The 20,830-nt window shown below is 39.9% G+C and overlaps 2 long non-coding RNA genes across 3 annotated transcripts in view; both read left to right on the forward strand.

The window, feature by feature from the left end:
• The first annotated feature begins 9,043 nt into the window (after positions 1-9,043).
• Positions 9,044-16,854, forward strand: LOC125484687. Its single transcript, XR_007263516.1, has 3 exons — positions 9,044-9,284; positions 15,590-15,767; positions 16,493-16,854. It is a non-coding gene; the product is annotated as an uncharacterized LOC125484687 (long non-coding RNA).
• Positions 16,855-20,489: 3,635 nt separating this feature from the next.
• The window catches only part of LOC125484686, a 7,907-nt gene continuing 7,566 nt past the window's right edge, over positions 20,490-20,830 (forward strand). The window contains exon 1 of one of the 2 annotated variants that reach the window (XR_007263515.1): positions 20,490-20,564. This is a non-coding gene — a long non-coding RNA (uncharacterized LOC125484686). The remainder of the gene's footprint in view (positions 20,565-20,830) is intronic. The other variant, XR_007263514.1, reaches the window with a different exon arrangement.

Consider the following 20,830-nt stretch of genomic DNA (forward strand, 5'->3'; position numbering starts at 1 on the left):
CTTGTTGGGCTGAAGGTCCTGTTTCCACACTGTAGGGATTCTATGATCTTCTACGATTTGGGATCTGAGTGGATAAGTCACCTGCCTTTTTTTAAAATGAATATTGATCTTCATTTGGGTGAAGTAAAAGAAGCCTTACTCTGTGATTAATAACTGTGATTAATAAGCCTCCTTCTTCCTCTTTTCATGGCAATCATTCAGCATATTCCGTAGTTTCTTTTTGCTCACATGCTTGTCTGGCTTTTCTTTAACTGCATCTCTGCGATTTGCCTTAACTATACATAGTAACTGATCCATATTCTAACCAATCTCTGGGTAAAAAGGTCCCTGCTTCCAAAATCTTGATTAGATCTGTTAGTGACCAACACATATTTATGATCTCTCTTTTGAACTGCCTGACAAGCAAAAAACAAATTCATTACATCCAACAAATTAAATCCTTTCATACAATCAATATGTTTTGGGGAGAATATGTTTTAGGGAGAATGGACGATACTGCTGGCTCTCTTGATGTCAATACTAACCCAAATTGTGCCACCTCCCCGCCTCTTGATAATTTCCTATACACCAGGAAATGGATATTAAACTAAAGTTTAAGACTTATCCATGTTTCCAGTCTCTGAACCTTCTCCACAGCATCAATGCCTTTGAAAAGGAGTGTACCCAGAATTGCTCTTTAAAGAGGGAGATTTAATTCCTGACAAAACCAGAGTAGGCTGCTCTGAAACCTCAACAAACACACTACTGTGGAAGTGCCATGTTGTGGTACTCACTGTAGCACCAATCTTTACAGTATAGCTTCCAGCTAGTTATTACTGAGCAACTGCTATTGTCACAGTTATGGAACTTTTCATCAGACGTTACAATCTGCGATGAAATAAACTCTGTTTCCTAACCTTGTATATTGTTGTAAGACAATAGAAGAAGAGTCTAGGCCTGAAACGTCAGCCTTCCTGCTCCTCTGATGCTGCTTGGCCTGCTGTGTTCATCCAGCTCTACACCTTGTTATCATGGTATCCAGCTTGCCTTCAATCTTTCTGTAGAGTGGAGTTGGTCTGTTCTGTGTGTGTGTCACATACAGAGTCAGCAGTAAGTACTGAACCCAGATTATGTCTTTTAACTCTGTGATACCGTAAATTTAAGTAGTTTGCATTGGAAGTTAACTTTAATGTATCTGACTCAAAAGAACCCAACTATTTGTGGCAAAATAGCGTGGAGCTGGAGGAACACAGCAGGCCAGGCAGCATCAGAGGAGCAGAAAAGTTGACTTTCCAGTCCAGACCCTTCTTCAGGAATGGGAAGAGGGAGTGGAGCTGGTAAATAAATAGAGAGAGGAGGGATGGGGCTGGGGAAGGTAGGTGGATTGGTGATAGGTGAGTGCAGGTAGGCAGTGGTAGGGATTGGTCAGTGGGATGGGTGAGGCGGGTAGGTGGGAGAGAAGATGGAGAGGTTGTGCCAGGTCAAGCAGGTGGGGATGAGAAGGAGGGTTGGATGTGAAATGAGGCCGGGGGGTGGGGAGATTTTAAAACTGGTTTTAGTGGTATATTACACGGGTTAACAGACAGAAAATCACAAATGGCATTAAACACCATGGTTATTTCAATGTTGATTGGTGCACTGTATGGACTCTTTAAGATTTTCCAGATTGCATCTCCTTTCAAACACTTGCATTTATTGTCCTCTGCAGCATTTAATGATCATGCTTCACATAAACACAAAATAAGACAAGCAAGCTTAAAATCTTTTACTTTCCTTCAGTTTCTCTCATTTCCTGAAATTACTGTTACTGCAATGACAAAGGCTCAGCATCTTTCAAGGGCCTGACCCAAATGTATTTTTATCAGAAGTCCAGACAGTATGTATTTTTAACGACAGAGAATCTCAGTTAATGTCATCCTGTTGTCACCTGATATATTCACTTACTAAGGAAACTGAGAACAGAAAAATTCATTTTTAACTTGATGCCAGTGTGATTTGGATTCCAGGTTCTTGTAAATGTTCTTAATGCTACAGCCGGCTGAGTTGTCATTGCTCTGACCCTGTTATGCTTGTCTTGATGAGGTTTTCTCCTCAGGTATTGGTGTATAGCTCCAGAGGTTCTGTCGCAATACTGGCACAACACAAAGCTAAATGCCAATTAACAATCCTGAACTACTTTGGTTACATTTAGCACGTACTCCTCGGGGTGCCAGCATGTATCTTTTTTTAACTCCAATGTCTCAAACAATGTATTAATTCATATGCATGGAACAGGTTCCAAAGGTCGCATATGTAGGATAGCAATTAATTGACAAATAGTCACGTGTATAAACTAGATCATTTTAAAACTAATGGGGGCGCTTGTATTACAGTGGTAGTGTCCCTATCTCCAGGCCAGGAGGCCTGGTTTCAATTCTCACCTGCTCTGGAGGTATGTATCTTAGAACTGGTTAATTAGAAAGTATCTATAAAACTAATGGGCAGTAATGCCAGAAAAGTCAGGTTTTTAAACTACAAATGAAACACTTCATATTTTATTCATAATCAATTCACATAACATGAACAATAATATTCTCTAAGGTTTTGGAAAGAGAAATTTAAATGACTGTTAAAAATCAGCAGTTTTAATCCTAGATGCATCTCTCAGTGAATCTGTCTAAACTATCCTGAGACACCTCATTGAAAGTGTTCATTAAAGAAGACTGCAGTAACATGTCATTCTGCAACAAAAATAATTCATGCAAACCTTAGCGCTTTAATATTTTAGGCAAGTCTAAAAATCTCAAAATGAACAGATTCTTAACAGCAAATATTATCTACTACAGGCAACTGAAGGAAAAAGAGGATATTAATGAAGTGCAAACAAATATGAGAATAGTGTTGAGGAATGCAAGATATATGTTTTGTTCAAGGGTCACAGTTTACCTAAAATGGAGTCAAATTCATAGGATGAAATACCAAGTAGTTTACTAAGAAAAAAAAGGTTAAGTATAATGCTTAAGTTAAATAGACAGGAAAACCATATGGTCCTTGACAAGTGAGAGTAGTTTACCAGTCTCAGATACAAGTGGAAGGATGATGATAGATGAGTGTTGATCTCTAAAACTGTGTTGGCAGACTTTTACTCTGTAGCCGAAATGTTCAGAAGCTCTTGCCCAGTCTTTCTCACACTTCCTGCAAGTGAAGGAGGCAGCTGCCTGCTAAGGACTGCTTGCTAAACCCCAAGTATCTTTGATATATGCTATTTCTAGGGGCTAGTTGTTTACCTTATGCCAACCACTCATTTGAACAGCCATTCAACAGAAAATGGAGGACACAAGATCATAGGCAACAGTACGAAAAAGACTTTAACTAAGAGAAACAACGACAGTAAATCTTTTGGCACTTCTGAGAAGCAAAGAGAATTGGAGACTTACAATAAAAGAAGGAACCCCAGAAACATCTATGATGTAGTCAGTAATGTGTGATTCAAAGTACTGTTATGCATAAACTGTCCCAAATTGTGTAATAATGTATTAAAATTAAACCCAAAACAGAATATTTGGAGAAAGAAGGTAGTGATGTAAGAGATGGCATTGTAGTGGTTACAAGAACAATCAGGGCAGTGATGGACATATTGGTGGAAGAATCTTTCAATTGAGCAGTATTAGAAACAGTTGCATATCTACAGTGTGTGGAATAGACTGACTGAAAAGCGACCTACAGCCTTTGAGTAAGTAGGATCAGAACAAAGATAAAGAATTTGAGAGTTCCACCAGTTCACATATTTTATAAAAAGTAGTGATGCCTTATAAGATATCCAGAAGCAATCATTTTATTAGCATGAATATAGTATCAAGTTAAATATCATTGTTATTAAGTAGGCTATCGATGAAAAAAGTGCAGATCCAACTGGATATGAAAAACAACAAAGCTAATGCATTTGGAAAATTTGGAAATTTGCAATGTACTCAATCAAATTGAATGGAAAATAAGCTGTCCATTACAGAAATTAAAGAAGTGTTATTGATATCTGGGGCATAAATTTAGAACAGAAAATAACAGAGGCAATTTGCCCGTCAGTCTTCCAGAATGTTAAATTTTTAATAATAGATGAAGGAATATGGTGTGAAGAGTATAAGCAGCTTATAGAAAAGATAAATGATAAATGTGAGATTTGTAAGGAATGCTGAAGGAAACTGTCACGGTCTGAAGTAAGCCTACCCTCAGCAAGGGATTTGATGAGGTAGTAGCTATGAATTTAAATGTATGGGATAAAGAGAACAAGACTTTTATTTTATATTTTGTAGATTTGATAACCAGAAATAGTCACTTGATAATAATACACAGTGAATAATAAAAATAAGTGTAAATAAGGTAATGGAAAATGAATAGAGACAGAACTTTGCCAAACAGCAATGTTTCTCACTAGTAATAGTGGAATAATTTGCTAATAATTAGTTTAGAGATGTGTATGCAAATATGAATGACCCTAGATGGGTGTGCATGGAAAGATGTCTCCTGGTGAAACTTATAATGCTAGAGCAAAGCTAGTGGCATTTGGTTGTGGTGAAAAAATTGGGGGACCAAGACATCTGAATAGAATGACCGACAGCAGGAGGAACAATTTTGAAGATTTTCTGAGTGATAGTAAGAACTGCTGATGCTGGAGTCAAAGATAACACAGTATGGAGTTGGAGGAACACAGCAGGCCAGGCAGCATCAGAGCAGCAGGAAAGTTGACGTTTCAGGTCAGGACCCTTCTTCTGAAGAAGGGTCCGAACCTGAAACGTCAATTTTGAAGATTTTCTTGACTTTTTAGGCAACAAATACTTGGGAATGTAGACCAATTGATATTAAAGCTGCATTTTTGCCAAGAGATCAGCTCAAAAGGAACTGTTTCTTTGTCATCCAATGGAGACACCAAAACTAATAGGGACACTCTGGAAGTTACATACATGTGTATGTGATCTAAATTATACCTCTAGAATTTGGAACTTTTCAGTAAGGTCCATCTTAATAAATTGGGCTGTCTTCAGTTGAATCAAAACTGGCATCATTGTGGGGAGGGGGGGTCAGTGTTTTTAGGCATCTTTATGATCTTGTTGTTGAGGTCAATGAATTTGAAAATATTGTCATAAAAAGCAGAATTCAGATTTGGAATTAAGGCTTCTGGGACTTTTAACTACATTAGATTCCTTTTTTCCCCAATGTCTGTTCACCATTTGCAAGACATAATTCAGAAGTGTGATGGAATATTTTGGGACTGTCTAGCAACACTGAAGAAGTTGACACCATCCAAGACAAAACATTGTTACATTCACTCCTTGCATCACTAACACACAATGGCAGCAATAGGATGGCACCACTGTGACCATGGCTGAAGACCATTCTGCAACCGCCTTACTGATGCAGGGTGCAGATACAATGCTGACCACAGGGCCATGGTGGAGCAGATAATAGGGCTGCTGAAGAAGTGGTTCTGCTGCTTGGACTGATCTGGGTGGATCACTTCAGAATAATCCAGCAGCCCTATTATCTGCTCCACCATGGCCCCATGGTCAGCATTGTATCTGCACTCTGCATAAGTAGGGCAGTTGCACAGTGATCATCAGCCATGGTCACAGTGGTTATCCCTTGTTCCGTGGTGCCATACTTGTAAGGCCTCCAGACCCTCAAACACACCAAGTACATAAGACAGCTTCAGGATTCAGGTGTCATAGCAGCTGCCAGGATAGTGGGCACACTCCAGTAAGTGGTAATGGTGATCACTTGACTATTAATGGAATGGAATTCCTACCTGTTGAGGAATTCTGCAGCATCATGATACAACCTTCTCAGTGCCACATGCATACAGTTGATGACACCCTGCAGCCATGACAAGCCAGCTTTGTTCCTGAATCCTATTGCCTAGGCTGCAGCACAGACATCATTGGGAAACAAAATGAGCTGGTGTGTTCTTGTACAAAAGGATTGGTCACTGACCTGATACATTTATGAACACCCAACTGAGAGATCTCATCCAGGTCACCCATTACGTCCTGGAAAGAGCCAGTCTATAGAGGTTCAAAGTGGCTGTCACCTTTGTAGCCCCCAGGAGAACGTGCCCTCCCGCTCCTACAGCCCACAGATCCTGCTATAGTATCTGGCATCATTCCAACGCAGCCCCAAGACACACGGAGCCTTTGTTAACACTCTGCCTCATTCGTCCCCAAATATGCAGCACCCAGATACTGAGAGCCATATCTCCATCATTTATTTAGCTTCAGCCTCAGCATGTGCAGCAACTTTGTGAAGGTGTTGCATTGGCTGAATGAGTAATACATTGCATCAAAAAGGGAGTTCCTTCTGCACTTGACCCTTTCCCAGTCCAGACCCACATTAAACGTGAAGCTTAGCCCTGTTTTCAGCAAAGTTCATATAACCGATGATAAAATGACGGTCTCTGCTTCCCACAGAACCCATGTAAGTTCCACAAGTGATAGGTCAATTTTGGCCAATATTCACCTTCTTGCAAGTCATTGCTGCTAACTTCTGATTCATTGAGACGCCAGCGTGCAATGTTCAAGCATCAATCATGTGGTGCGAAATGACTTTGACCAGCATTTGATCGCTAAGTACATTCACTCTGCATACATTGCAAATAAAATGTAGCTGGAGTTTGCAATTGCCGGCTTCATGTATTTACCTGTTCAATATACTTGTGTCAATCAAACAGGGATCTTAAGCTTTTGTCCATCAAACTGACACTGAATCCACCCAATGTGACCATTGACCCAGCCAATTTCCAGTTGCACTTTACATCTAGAGAATAGCAAGCAATGGCAGGGAACACAGCTCATAGTGAACACCTTCAGTGTTGATATAACACAGTGTGGAGCTGGAGGAACACAGCAGGCCAGGCAGCATTAGACGAGCAGGAAAGTTGATATTTCGGGTCGGGACCCTTCTTCAGAAATTCTGAAGAGGGGTCTCAACCCAAAACATCGACTTTCCTGCTCCTCTGATGCTGCCTGGCCTGCTGTGTTCCTTTAGCTCCACACTGTGTTATCTCTGACTCCAGCATCAGCAGTCCTTACTACCTTCAGTACTGAGCTGTGCCTGGTCACCTAATAACACCCCAGAACCTCCATACCCCTTTTACATCAGCTTTCCCAGATTGCCATTTTCACCCCTCATGGGAAGTCCCACGACATTGAAATTTACCTCTAACTATCCTCCCTGTCCCTGAGCCTGGACATTATACCTTATTGATGTCCACCCTGGTTCTCTACAGTCCCCCTCTGGAGACCATGGTGGTGGTAACTGCTAATGACAACCACAGCCCATAGTCTACCATGCCCTCAAATGCTGTTACACATATCCCGTGTCATCCCCTTGCTGCCACCTCAACGTATGCCTCTACTTTCCTTCCTGAACCTCGATTGTCCAATCTACTTTTAACAATGTGCCTCACTTTTCCCATACGGGCCCCCATGCACCTTCCTCAATGATCAATGCATGAACTTTGAAGTCCCCAGACCTTGAACAAACTTCAATGAGCAACCCCTAGGCATGACTGGCATGATACCTGATTGGTGTCTTTGCAGCTCTCCACCTGATGGTGCACCATGCCCTTGATTGCTTTTGTTGGCTCTACAGGTCCGACTGGCACCCATTCCCCAATCTGTAGTCAGTCATATCTCCTCACTGTGACCAGCCAAGCAGATGATTGACTGTGGCCAAGTCCATGGACTGTGTTCAAAGTGTATCCATGACTGATAGCACTGGCACTCCCTGATTGATAGCAGTCCTCATTCGGCCAGATTGAGAAGTAGCTCCCACCCATTTCCTGACATGATCATTTGCTTGAATACACATGCATAGTGTTTGTCGTGCAGGCAGTTGGCATGTGCTGTAGGTGTTAGATTGAGGTCTCAATGTGTCATATAGCAAAATGTCTCCCCAATGAACAGATCCCTACTGACAAACATGACAAGCAGTCTGTCTGTGCGTCTGCATGAAAGAACATGTCATTACAACATTAGCTTTGGCTGAAGTGCCAACTCACTAACAGACATGGCACAACATGGCAAAGCAAGGCATGAATTATTTCTTGTTTAATTTATTTGTGAGAAATGAGCATCACTGGCTGGCCATCATTTATTGCCATCCCTAGTTGCCCTTGAGATGTTGCACATATGCAAGCAAGGACTAAGTGAGCGAGTGCTACGACAGCAAACACACATCCCTGAGATAAAGAATGGCTCAATCTGTGAACTGAATGTCTGTCTCTTTGCAAAAAGTGTTCTTGCAGATGCACTGTAAAATTAACTTTCAGAATAGTGCAATGAGAATCCTGAGGGGTTGTCAAATATCAGATGCCAATGGCTGTAGACAAGGGGTATATGTGGCTGGTAGCCATGGATCATGTCCTGAGATGCTATTTGGTGCTGAGCAACATGGAAACTTTTCTCAGACAGTGGCAACCTGAAGTTGCCAGGTACCTGCTCTGACTTTTATATCAAGAATTCTTAGCATTTAGTTGGTTCACAGCAGGTGGTAGGATATTAGGCTGCATATTAATGAGGAGAGATGTACAGTTAACATGACCTTAACAAGTAATAATCATCTTTAATTGGCATCTAGCCGCACCCTTGTGAAAATATTGTTTTTGATACCCAGAGCTTCCTTAAAAGGTACAGCTGATTGTTCCTGACTTTGAGACTGTCCGCACCAGGTTTCTCATACAGTTTTACCACATATCTCACCAGTTTAGGTTTCCATAAGACTCTCCCTTTTTTTTGTTCAGTTAGTATGGTTTGTTAGTTACTGACACATATGTATATGAGAAATCAGATTTTCTTTAACAACAAGCAGAGGTTTACTACACTAAAAGAAGAAATTAAAAACAAACCAAGCTATTTAAATATAGGAGACAGTTACAATGCCTTAACGCATGTAGATAAACAATATTTCTATTTCCTGACACTATCATCCTTCTGATCAGTGTGATCCCATTGGTCAGAGAAGTAGGTGGAGCTAAACTTGAAGTGAAAGTTCTGATTAAATCAATCTTCGAACCATCATTGCTAGTTCAGAACATTGAGGTGCTTATTTCAAGCTCACTCACTATCAGTGAAGTGCAGATCATCTGCATGAACGGGAAAGCCAAGTACAAGGCCAGTGAAAATACAATCATTTAGAAGATTAAATGAATGGCAGTAATGAAGGAATCACAGGTCAGTGCTGAGACCAAGCTTCTACGCACTAATGATGAGAAGAAATGAGCATGTCCAACTATCTCCATGAACTTTGATGTCACACTCGTTCCACCAGGACTGAAGGTATGATACCTTAGAGTGTTTGAGCCGAAGCCGAACAATAGCGATTGTGATGTAATAAAATAGGTCTGGTGCATTGGGCAAAGCGGGATCTATGAGCCAGACGCAGGAAGCAGGGCTTACCCATTAGCCCCTGCAGCACCCACTGAAATACGCTGGACTCTCTCTTTTTCCTTATTGGTCACCACATCATTCGCTTGACATTGCCTAGGAAATGGCAAGGGTTACATTTATAGGGATGTAATTGCATCACTAACAATGGAAACCCAATCCTGCTTTTGCCTCATTTCAGTTGATTTTTATGTTCTCATCTCATTGACAATGCCCAGCATTCAAAGCAGTTCCATATACTACTTCACATTCACCTTATAAAATATATTTTCTTACAATATATGCATATTGCAGTTCTGTAGAACACAGAATGTAACTGAACATTCCTGGTAGGGATTGAAATGTGCACTGGTTGCAATGTTGTAATGAATGTTCTGTGAAATCAAATGGCACTGCAGGTCCTTCCTTCAAGCTGTGGTTGAATTCCCAAAGAGACTTTTTTGTAATTATTATTTCTTGTGACCAAAAATTCCTCACACTATGCATTTCAGAGATTTGAGTCCAGAGAAATTACACCCCAGCTCTGCTCTTCAGTTTCTATGTAACTGACTCCTTACAGATTCTTTGCCTGTGGGACAATTCCATGAGATTTTCCAAATCTGCCAACATGAGCATTTCAAATACCTGAGACCCTAAACATTCCCAGTTCCAATGACCTGCAAATTTCTAACTAAATTCTCCTTCTTTGGAAGTTTCCAATTTTTTCTATTAAAGAAACTTGCTCTCTACACTTTCCTGAACTTCTTCTAACGAAGAAACTAAGCTTACTGCTAAATTCGACCCTGGTATCTTCTGAATTGAAGTATGCAAAACCTTGCTCATTCCTAAATGCTTCTAATCTAAATAAACAAAGTAATGACCTTAAATGTTTACTTTACCTACCATAAACCCGACAGTATGAACATCTTTCCAAATGACAAATGCTGGATGTAATCACTGTTCCAGAAGTACTCCCTTATTTTGTTTTTTTTTAAAGAAAATTGTTCACAGGAGTTGGGGGCAACACCCATCTCCCTCGATTTTGAAATCAAAATTCCAAAAAGGATAGTTAGATATATTTTCATCACATCTGTTTGAAAAACACACAAATTGTGTCTCTGCTGATGAATAATTTGTCCAAGCCTATCTGCAAACTTAGAAACATAAAATTTAATAATATTCAATATGCAAAATTAAAGTGGCCAATACAAAAGTCATGTGTTGAATTTAATAAAAAACATAATAATTGTCAGCATAATGGGTTAGCTCTGTTACCTGTTTGATGTGTGATGGGAGAAAACTTCTTATGCAATTATATCACTTTTCTTAAAATAAACTTTTAAAAAATCATTCCCACTTAAAGGGATGGATCTGCTTTAATCTTCTGCCAGGCTTTTGATCAATCATGCCCCATAATATGCCAATGTTGTTGTATACTCCTGGTTTCTCTACACAGGTTCAACTCAAACAATTGATTCTCAGGCTTATCATCTCAACCACTGTGAAATCCCACTCTTCAAATCTTAAAATCTTACTGTGAGATTTAGATTGAGTTCAGGAGTCACAGATCACCCAAAATTGGCACAAAATCACAAGGGGATTAAAAGTATCTTATTAAGCATTGAGCAGTTTATTAAGAAGCAACAGATTAAAACAAATTCATAAACTTCAAAGGGAGAAAATAATATAACCTGTTACAGGTGGAAATGATTTACAAAAAGTCTAAAACACGGAGAAATATATATGTTTCAATTATTGTAGATTTCAAATTAAACCTGCCCAAATCAAAGAAAGGCTGCTCTATTATGGCATTATTTTAGAAGTAATTTCTTATTGCTATTACATATTGTACGCTCTAGTTATTTGCGTTATGAGACAGTAAAATGTGCTCCATAACAGGCCAACAGCACCCTCTATACACATTCAGCTGAATTCCTTTAGCAGCTGTAAGCCTTTCATTAATTATCATTGTTGGCACCATGTTATACATTCCCTGCACTGAAATTTTCCTTTTAAGACAGCACCAGAAGAGCGAAAATGAATCAGTCTACAGCAGTGGTGTTATGCCTGCTAGAAACAGCCAAACTGCAACAGTTCCAAAGTTGTAGAGTTGAAGAACACTATAAAAAACAGATTTGTTCATAAAGTTGATCATAATTGCAAATATTTACAGAGAAAGAGAAATGAGAAAACTAACACATAGATCATATCATGGAAAAAATTAAGTAAAATACTAGATTGGTAAGTGGATGGAAGGAGCTTCACTTAAATTGATTTATGACCCAGAAACGATATCACATACAGCAGATCAAGTTTTATGTATACCTGCTTTTAAGAACAATCAAAAAGAAATAAGGGCATCAGATATGAAGGATAGCTACTTCATACGACCAGGTCAGATCATTCTGAAATGACTATTTGATGTCACAATATGCAAGAAGTTTTTTTTAACTAAACACTGGTTTTCATCTGGAAATTGAATGGTTCATAAGAGCAATGATATATTTGCAAGCATGTCATGCTTTACAAAAAACTAATCATTAACTAAAGTTTTCTGAAAGCAAGTATACTATTTTGGCCAAAGGGTGAAACAGGTGCTAAGTGGTCCTGTAAAAATATCAAATGCCTGTTTGAAAATCCGGATTGAGTGTACAATATTTGGCTTGATTGAAGATTGTCACGATTTGAATGTGCTTTCAGGCACTAACTAGAAATGTGGGTGCTTAACACTCTAGTGCAGATTTAATGTAATTTTTACAAAAAAGCAAGTATGGGCCTCTTGAAGCCATTTCCACTGAAAGTGTGGACAGCTATGCATTGGAAAACCATGGCAGATTTCAGAACATCTCAGGGATCTAAGGAGCAAGTCCTCCAAAGCCTGTGGGTAGGTTGCCCAGAGAAGAAGAGTTATCCACAGTGTTGGGGGGGAGGTGAGCAGAACTATTTTCCTGATGACTTTTTATATTCTTTCATGTGATGTGGGCCTTGTTGACTAATAGGCCAGTAGTTTTTATCCATTACTACTTGCTATTGAGAAAGGCTGTAAGCTGTCTTAAGACCATAAGAAATGGGAACAGGAGGCCATTGGGCCCCTTTCTTGAACAGCTGCAGTCCATGTGATGTTGGTATTGTACTGTCAGTATGGATTTTCCAGAATTTTGACTAAATGATTGTGAATGACAATATAATTTAAAGTCAAGATGGTGTTTGGCTTGTAGGGGAACTTGCAGATGATGCAGTTTCCATACATCGATTGTCCTTTATCTTCGAGGTAGAGGTCATGGTTTAGGACAGGGTTGTTGAGGGAGCCTTGTTGTAATATGCCAGTGTATCTTGCAGATAGTACACACTGCTGCTACTATGTGCTGATAGTGCTGAGAGTGAATGTTAAAAGCGGTGAATAGGTGCCAATCAAGTGGGCTGCTTTGTTCCAAATTATCAACCTTGGTGTGTGCTGTCAGAGCTGCACTCATCCAGGAAAATGGGGAGATTTCCATCACACTTCTGACATGTACATTGTAGATGGTGAACAAGCTCTGAGGATTGAGAGATGAGTTACATGTTGCAGAATTGCCAGCTTCTAGCCTGCTTCTGTAGACACAGTATAGTTAAGTTTCTGGTCAATCTCATAGTGGGGAATTCAGCAATGGTAATACCATTGAAAATCAAAAGGAGATGCTTAAATGATCTCCTGTTGGAGGTGATCATTGACTGGCCTTTCATGCTACAACTTATCAGCCTGAATGTTGACCAAGTTTTGCTGCAATTGGCCTTGGGCCTCGAAGACGCCAGAGGGAAAGAAAAGAGAAAAAGTAAACTATAATCCAATTATTAATACAAGCTAAAATATTTGTCCCTTTCAAAAGTTGGGAATTTTGAATGGGTCAATGAAGGAATTGGAGAAAGGAGGGCAGGGAATTTGGTACCATTGGCCTCCATGTCAGTTCACTGCCATGATATCAACCTCAGGTCATTTTCAAGCTGCCTGTCAAGGATCAAGAGGCAGTCAGTTAAGGCCAATTTTTGGTACTTAAAGGGTATCCTCCATTGCATAGTTACTGGGTCAGAGCTGGAGTAACTGGTCTGCCCTGGATGAGTTGCCTGGCGAGGACCATAGATACAAACAGTTATGGCACCTGGAGCTGGGGAGCGGCCTCCCAATCTGGGAACAGTCAGTGGTGCAGATGATGAGCAAGGGGGGTTGCTCGAATAACCACCCATTGGCCCTTGCCTCTGAGCTCCCTCTCCCTGCAACCCTCATTCTACAGGAAAAAGAAATAAAAAAGAAATCTTTGTTGCCACTGGATTCCCTGAGGCGTAGGCCTTGACTGGTGGACTTTAAGACCTAGAAGATGTCAGCCTCTGACTGGTATGAAACTTCTAGCAATCAGAATCACCAGTGTCAAGGCCTGTGAGAGTGAAAATGAGACTCACCCTCACTCATCTGACAACTTTTAATGAGCTAATGAGCGGGCAAGTTATCTTCTAAGTGGGATGATATGTTAGTCATCACTTAACACACACCCCCACACTTTGAAAAAAATACAGGAAAATTCAGCCACTGTGTCCAGCCCCCCACTTGCCTTTTGGATCTCCCCACCACCATTCTCTTCCCCACTGCTCCGCCATCCCCAGCCAACTCAAAACCCCAAAACTTCTGCCCTTAATTTCTCTTCATATCTCTTGTAATTGAACTCAGACTTCTAAGCCATGCTGTACACACTCATAACCCTATCCCCCATCCCATACAGTCATACTCCAATTTATCTGAGGTGACTTGAAACATGATACTCTACTGAAACATGCTTTTTCTTGTAAACTAATCAATTAATACTAGCCCATGTGCTTATGTGCCTGAGGAATACAATATTTGTTCATAATAGTTATGTATAATAAGTGTCTGTTGGATTCTTCAATATCATAATATCCATGCCCAGTTCTTATGTTATGTAACATAAGCATTGTTACACCAACGCAGATACCTTTTTGTAAGTAAACCATGTCACTCTGGACCTTCTCTAACTCCGACATTCTTTCTCAACTGTGGGGCCCAAAACTGGATACAATAGTCAAGTTGAAGCAAAAGAATGAGTTCTAAACTCTTTGCTTTCATACTCTATGCCTCTATTTATAAAGTCAAGATCTATTTATTTAAAAGCACCCTTATCAACTTGTCCACTACATTCAAAGTGAACCTAAATATTGGCAGATTTAAATGAAGAGTCTATGAAAAAGCTAGGTGGTATAAACCTTGCAATAAAAAAAAGTGGAAATATAGGAGAATGAGTGTTGAGGTAACTTTTGGGAATCCAAAGCTTCATTAGTCTGTTGAATATCCAAATGTAGCATTTTTAGATTAAAATATCTACAAATTTTTAAATATGAAATAGCTTAAGTTTAAATAAAATGCATCATTTTTAATGTAGGAATTTAACATTTTCTGAAGGAGCATTCCTTAGCCCACCTTACTCAAGAACATACAGCCAACATTTGAATTTCCCACTTCTGGTTTTTATGAGTTTATGCTTAGTTTGTGTAATACAAGAGGAGATGTGCATGTACCTGCAGCTTACATTACAAAGCCCATTTAACTACATTTTTCACATGTTTTTAGCTTATCGTATTATGGCATCCATAAACTATCAGTTCATTTGTAAGCTTGTCAGATTTTTTTTGAATTTATTGATTAACTCTGTTAGTTTTCACAATATACGGTATATCGTGAGCCAATCTCAACTAAGCAGTTGTTGCCGTGTTACAAGCCGCCTCAGTGCCTCTAGGTTAAGTTTCACAAAAGAAAAATAAGACAGAATTTCTGCTCTGGGTTGTTAGCGACCAACTTTCCTTGGAAGTATGTATACATGCACCTTGGACGAGGATAGCATTGAACATTATCACAATAATCCTAATTGTCAAGTAGCCAGCTGTCAAGATTGTCTAGAAAAAGCTGTGATATTACCCAATTGAGTGGTGATTGCAATAATAGTTGTGCACCAGCAAAATTCATTGCTGAAGGGAAAAAAAACGAATATTTTCATAAATCAATCCAGTTTATTTGCTCTTATTTTGGGACTTATTCATATATCAGCTCTAAATCACAGCTTAACACACATTCCTAACTTGCGTTGTACTATTCAATTTAGCAGGATCATTATTGTCCAATGTACACTAGTTGAAATACTGTATCACGAATTTAATGCAATTTTTATTATTCTCAGTTCAATAATTAATGACTAGCTTGTGCCATGGAGACTCAGCATCAACCACACAAGGTATCGTTTGCAGAGGATATAATCATTTATGTGCATTGGACAATGGAAAATCAGGCCCATGTTGTACGTGTATTTCCACACTACTGCAGTGGAGGGCACCGACTAATGTTTAAAGGTCAAAAAGGTATGTCAGGAATAGTTCATGGTGGGCAAAATGATACTCAGCTGAAAGCTTAGTGCTGCTAACCATTTTGGAGTACACAAAAAACGTACAGTTAACATTTTCAAACCATAGTTCTTGTCACAGCAAAATTAAGCTGGAAATGAACAATGGAAAATATGTTGATTCTTGTCAGCTGGACAAAGAAAATCCTGTGCTTAAAAGCTAAACTTTTGGCTGTGCACTACCAAACACATAGAGACTTCTATGTAACAAATATTAGACTTGAAAAAAATGCTATCCATTTTCAATCTGATGATTCTTTTGCAAGAAAGACTTTCAGAAATGAATGACATATACAGTCATTAAAAAAGGGATCGAATATATTTGTATATTTAGCTAGGGGAATTCCTCAAGTTTCTGAGGGCATCAGCCTTTTAATGAATGTTAGTGGGGTGTTGACACGGTGTAAATCAAATACAAGACTGCTAATACATGTGCAAAAATAACAAAAAGTAAAATTTGCTTTTCATAACTTAATTCGTAAAATTTTAGGAGACAAATGCTTTAAGAAGCTTATGAATATTAAGTAAAGCATTTTTGTTGAATGTATCACAGTACTATAGGAGGTTTCAAATCCTGTCATGAAATAATATAAAAGAAACTAAAATGGCCTAATTTACACCTTTGCAACTGTTGTCAATACCTTCTTTAAAAAATAATTCTGCCAACAATCTTATCTCCCACAGATACTGGACACAGCATACACTGGTTTGGAAGCAGTGCTTGTTTTTTCAATTACTATGCTGGTACTGCTGAGCCTCCATGATACGCTGTGACAACAGCTCTCATAAGGTTATGAAATGGCAGATTGTGCTGAAAAGTCAGGAAATGAAGCCGGAGCTGATGCACTCAAAAGGTTAGATATAAAACATGGATTTTACGGAAGTCTGCCGGATTCAATCCAGCTTGGAATGGACTCATGCAGTACTGATCATGTTTTTTGCGTAGCTGGCATCTAAAGGCTGAAAGAAAGAAATAATTACACTTGCTTATTGTGTACTATACATTATGAGAAAAAAATCAGAAAACTGTAAACAACTGACATGACTCCGGCAATAAAAGTATAACATATCTAATACAGGATCTTTGTTTGCAAGTTGTTTTGGGACCATAAGAACATAAGGTGGAGGAGCAGAAGTAGGCCATTCTATCTATTAAGTTTGTTACAATATTCAGTGACATTATGGCTGATCAGATAATCCTCAACCCCACTTTACTGCCTTTTCCCCTTAACCCTCAATTCCCAGACTGATTCAAAATCTGTCTATCTCAGCTTTGAAAATGCTAGTGATCCAGCCTTGACAGCCCTCTGTGAGGGTCCCACAGAGAATTCCATCGATTGACAACTCTTAGAGAAAAAAAACCCTCCTAAATAGCCAACCCCTTACTCTGAGATCATGCCCTGTGGCTCTAGACCCGGTCTCACAAGAGGATAGAACCTCTCCACATCTACCCTGTCAAGACCCCTAAGAATCTTATGTTTCAATAACGTCTTCTCTTTTTCTTGTAAACTCCAATGACTATAAGCCCAACATACTCAACCGCTCCTCAGAAAATATTTGTCTATATTGCAAATGATGTTCAATACAAAATGAGGGAAAAGCGGTACATAACCAAATTGTCTCATTAAATCTGTGCAGATTTGTAAGAAAGCCCCAAATTTCCTTTCTGTGCTGCAGATTTTGTTACAGGAAATGAAACATACTTTCTGGATGAGTATAAGTGACACTATGAACATGTGTGTTGTTCAAATAACTGTTGCAAAATTTAGAATACATAGTGCAAGTGTTTTTGGCTCTACAGGTGCTGTTTCTCAACGCTCCCATGTAAAATATGCCTTAACTCACAGAGCTGAACATGTGTTCAACAGCAAGAGTGACCCCTGCTATTGCTGCTTTAAAGGAATAATGGAATACTTTAGTCATTGCTAATTGGTTTCTACTGGCTGTTGTTAAATTAATAGAAGTGTATGGAGGTTTGTAACTGTTAGTTAAGATCTTGATTCTAATTGTTGTGACCACATGCCCCTGGTCATGGGTGCTGTAGCTTCCATCCTCCTTGGACTGTGGAATGACAGAGAATGAGCAGAAGCACTAAAAAGGAGGACAAGCAGCTCAAGGTGAGGAAGGGAACAGGATTCTCAGCAAGAAACCATAATCAACTTAGTATGCCTCCAGGGAGCAATTCTCCTAGCTCAAACTCAGCAAGGAAGAGTGGTTTGGATGGTTGTTATTCAGTTAGGAGGTGCTCAGTAAAATCTACCACCTGCTGCAGGCAGACTTGCAGGCTTATAACACAGCAAGGCCACAATTACCAAAGTAACATGAATTCTGTCACCCAAACTTCCTTGTAGACCGAAGTATGCAGTATCTCCTACAGCATGTAGTTCACCTTCAATATCGTATTGGTGGAGAGAGGGGTAGTGATTGACAAATGTTGTACAAAGAGAAGAAACACATTGGTTTCTTTTCCAGAGAGAAACACTCTTTTGAAGAAGAGTCATATGATACTTGAAACATTAACTCAGTTTCTCTGTCCACACACGCTGCCAGACCTACTGAGTTTCTCCAGCATTTTCTGTGTTTGGGGAAAAAGCAAGAGATAAATCATTAAACAATTTGTAATTGGTAAATCAAAAGAGGTTATGGGAGGAGGCAGAAGAGGAATGTGAGATGACAAATAAGGCAGGAACCTTCTGCTATCTTCGATGGTTTCAGCCTTGCTATTGGCCACAGCTTCTGTCATGGATGTTCCAATGCTGTCCAGCACCATTTCCTTCATAGGGATGAGGCCTTGCAGCCACGCCTGTTCTGCCAAATACTTCCTGCTACCTACAGCTGTGTGTCACCTTGTCCTGCAAGTGCATATTTGAATGTGGTCCAATATGGTTTATTGATGTCCTTATTATGGTTGAATAGCTGCCAGTGTATGGAAGCTGTGAGGTATGATTATGGAACTCGCAAGAATTGTACAAGTGTGAGGATAAAGAGAAGCTATGAATGTGAGGTATGTTTCATGATCGACCAAGAATATTGTGAATGAACGAAATGTGGTGAATTGAACATTATGTGAGATTATTGGTTTACTTGTAAGGACTTGACACTTGAAGATGAATTCCGTGATGTTGATCATTTATGTTCAACCAGGTCCTCAAAGGTACACTGCTTACATCAGTGCCAATGACTCTCTGTTCTCACTGCCTTTGCAAAGTTTGTTTGGAGATCCTCTGGCTCCATTGTGAATAGAGGAGATGTCCTCTCCTGCCCATCTCTTTCATTGAGGCATTTAGTGCAGCATTAGACAATCTAGGAGCAGAGTGACTGTCCTGTTCTCTTCCTGCAAGTCAGAAATTATACTTGAGTCACTTCCAGCACCCATTCCAGTCAGAATGCACTTGCCCTTTAAAACTGCAGGCTTAACTTTAAGTAGCACAAATTAAAGTGGTATTAGCTTCATACTTACTTGAGCCTGCTCAAGCTGGAACATGCAGCCACCTAACAGTTCATTCAGGACTGGAATGTACGCAGAAATCTTTTAAAGGAACAGGCAGCATGACATTTCCATGCTGCTTGCAAATTCTTCAGGTGATTTTGTGTTGCAAGCAATACTGGATAAGATAAAGAGACTGTACTCCTGGCATGGAAACTCACCTGGCAGGTGCATAGTCACAGAATTAGCTTTGAAGTATGACAGGATGACTCATGCTGCCATTTATCGAGACTTTGTGTGGAATTAAGCCTGGCTAAAATTGAATTTATATGAAATAGATGTATTATGTGAAAACTATTTTGAATTAACTTCATTAAGAAGCTGAACAATATCTAGGACAAAGCAGCCCATACGCTTGACACCTCATCCGCCGCTTTACATGTTCACTCTCTCTACCACTGATATGACATGATATCTAAAGGTTCAATAGAAACACCTACCAACTTTCATCAACAGTGCTTTCCAAATTCCCTACAACCTCTACCATCCATCTCGAAGGACAAGGGCAGCAGGCACATGGCAAAACTGCCCACTGTGAGATTCTCTGCAAGTAATACACCATCCTGATCTGGAAATATATCGCTGTTCCTTCACTGTCATTGGCTTACCACCACCTTTTCAAGGGTAATTAGGGATAAGAAATAAATGCTGGCCTTGGCAGCAATGCTCACATCCCTTGAACAAATAAGAAAAAAAGAACTTCTTTCCCATCCCATTGGTGAAACCAGCACCATGGTTAAACACATGGCAAATACAGTATAATCTGAATAAGTGTGAAGTTGCCCACTTTGGTCAGAAAAACAGAATGTATTATTTAAATGGTTGAGGGTGTATAAAGGAGCCTGGCTGTCCTTGTATGTCAGTTATTGAAAGTGAGCATGCAAATGCAACATGCAGTTGGAATAGAATAGAAAATAGAATGGCCTTTATTGTCACGTGTACTCCAGTACAGAAGTACAAGAGTACAGTGAAAAGGTTTTACAGTGGCTGCCTCTATTGGCACCATCTTAGATACAAGTACCGAGGTAAAAGTCTTGGATACAAAAGAGGAATAATGGGGAAAGTAGTAGCATTACTTACAGTGTTTAAAAAATAAGTTAGAAGCAAGACAGTTACAACATAGTTAAAGGATTACAGACTGGTAAAGAATTTCAAATAGCAGCAGCTCAGCACGTGGTCTGACCGCCCGCGCCAGACCCCAGGCCAACAACTGTCCCGCTCCACTCCAAGCTTCCAGTCTGCTCCACACCGGCACTCAGCTGCACCAAGGTAAGTTGTGCTGCTCCACGACTCACTTCTCCTCGCGCTGCTCTAGGACTCACTTCTCCTCGCGCTGCTCCAGGACTCACTTCTCCTCGCGCTGCTCCAGGACTCATTCCCCCACACTGTTCCAGGATCATTCCCCTCACACTGTTCCAGGTCTCGTTCCCCTCGCACTGCTCCAGAACTCATTCCCCTCGCGCTGCCCCAGGACTCATTCCCCTCACACTGCTCCAGGTCTCGTTCCCCTCGCGCTGCTCCAGGTCTCGTTCCCC

This window comes from Rhincodon typus, chromosome 13 (genome assembly GCF_021869965.1).
Source record: "Rhincodon typus isolate 14 chromosome 13, sRhiTyp1.1, whole genome shotgun sequence".
NCBI lineage: Eukaryota > Metazoa > Chordata > Chondrichthyes > Orectolobiformes > Rhincodontidae > Rhincodon > Rhincodon typus.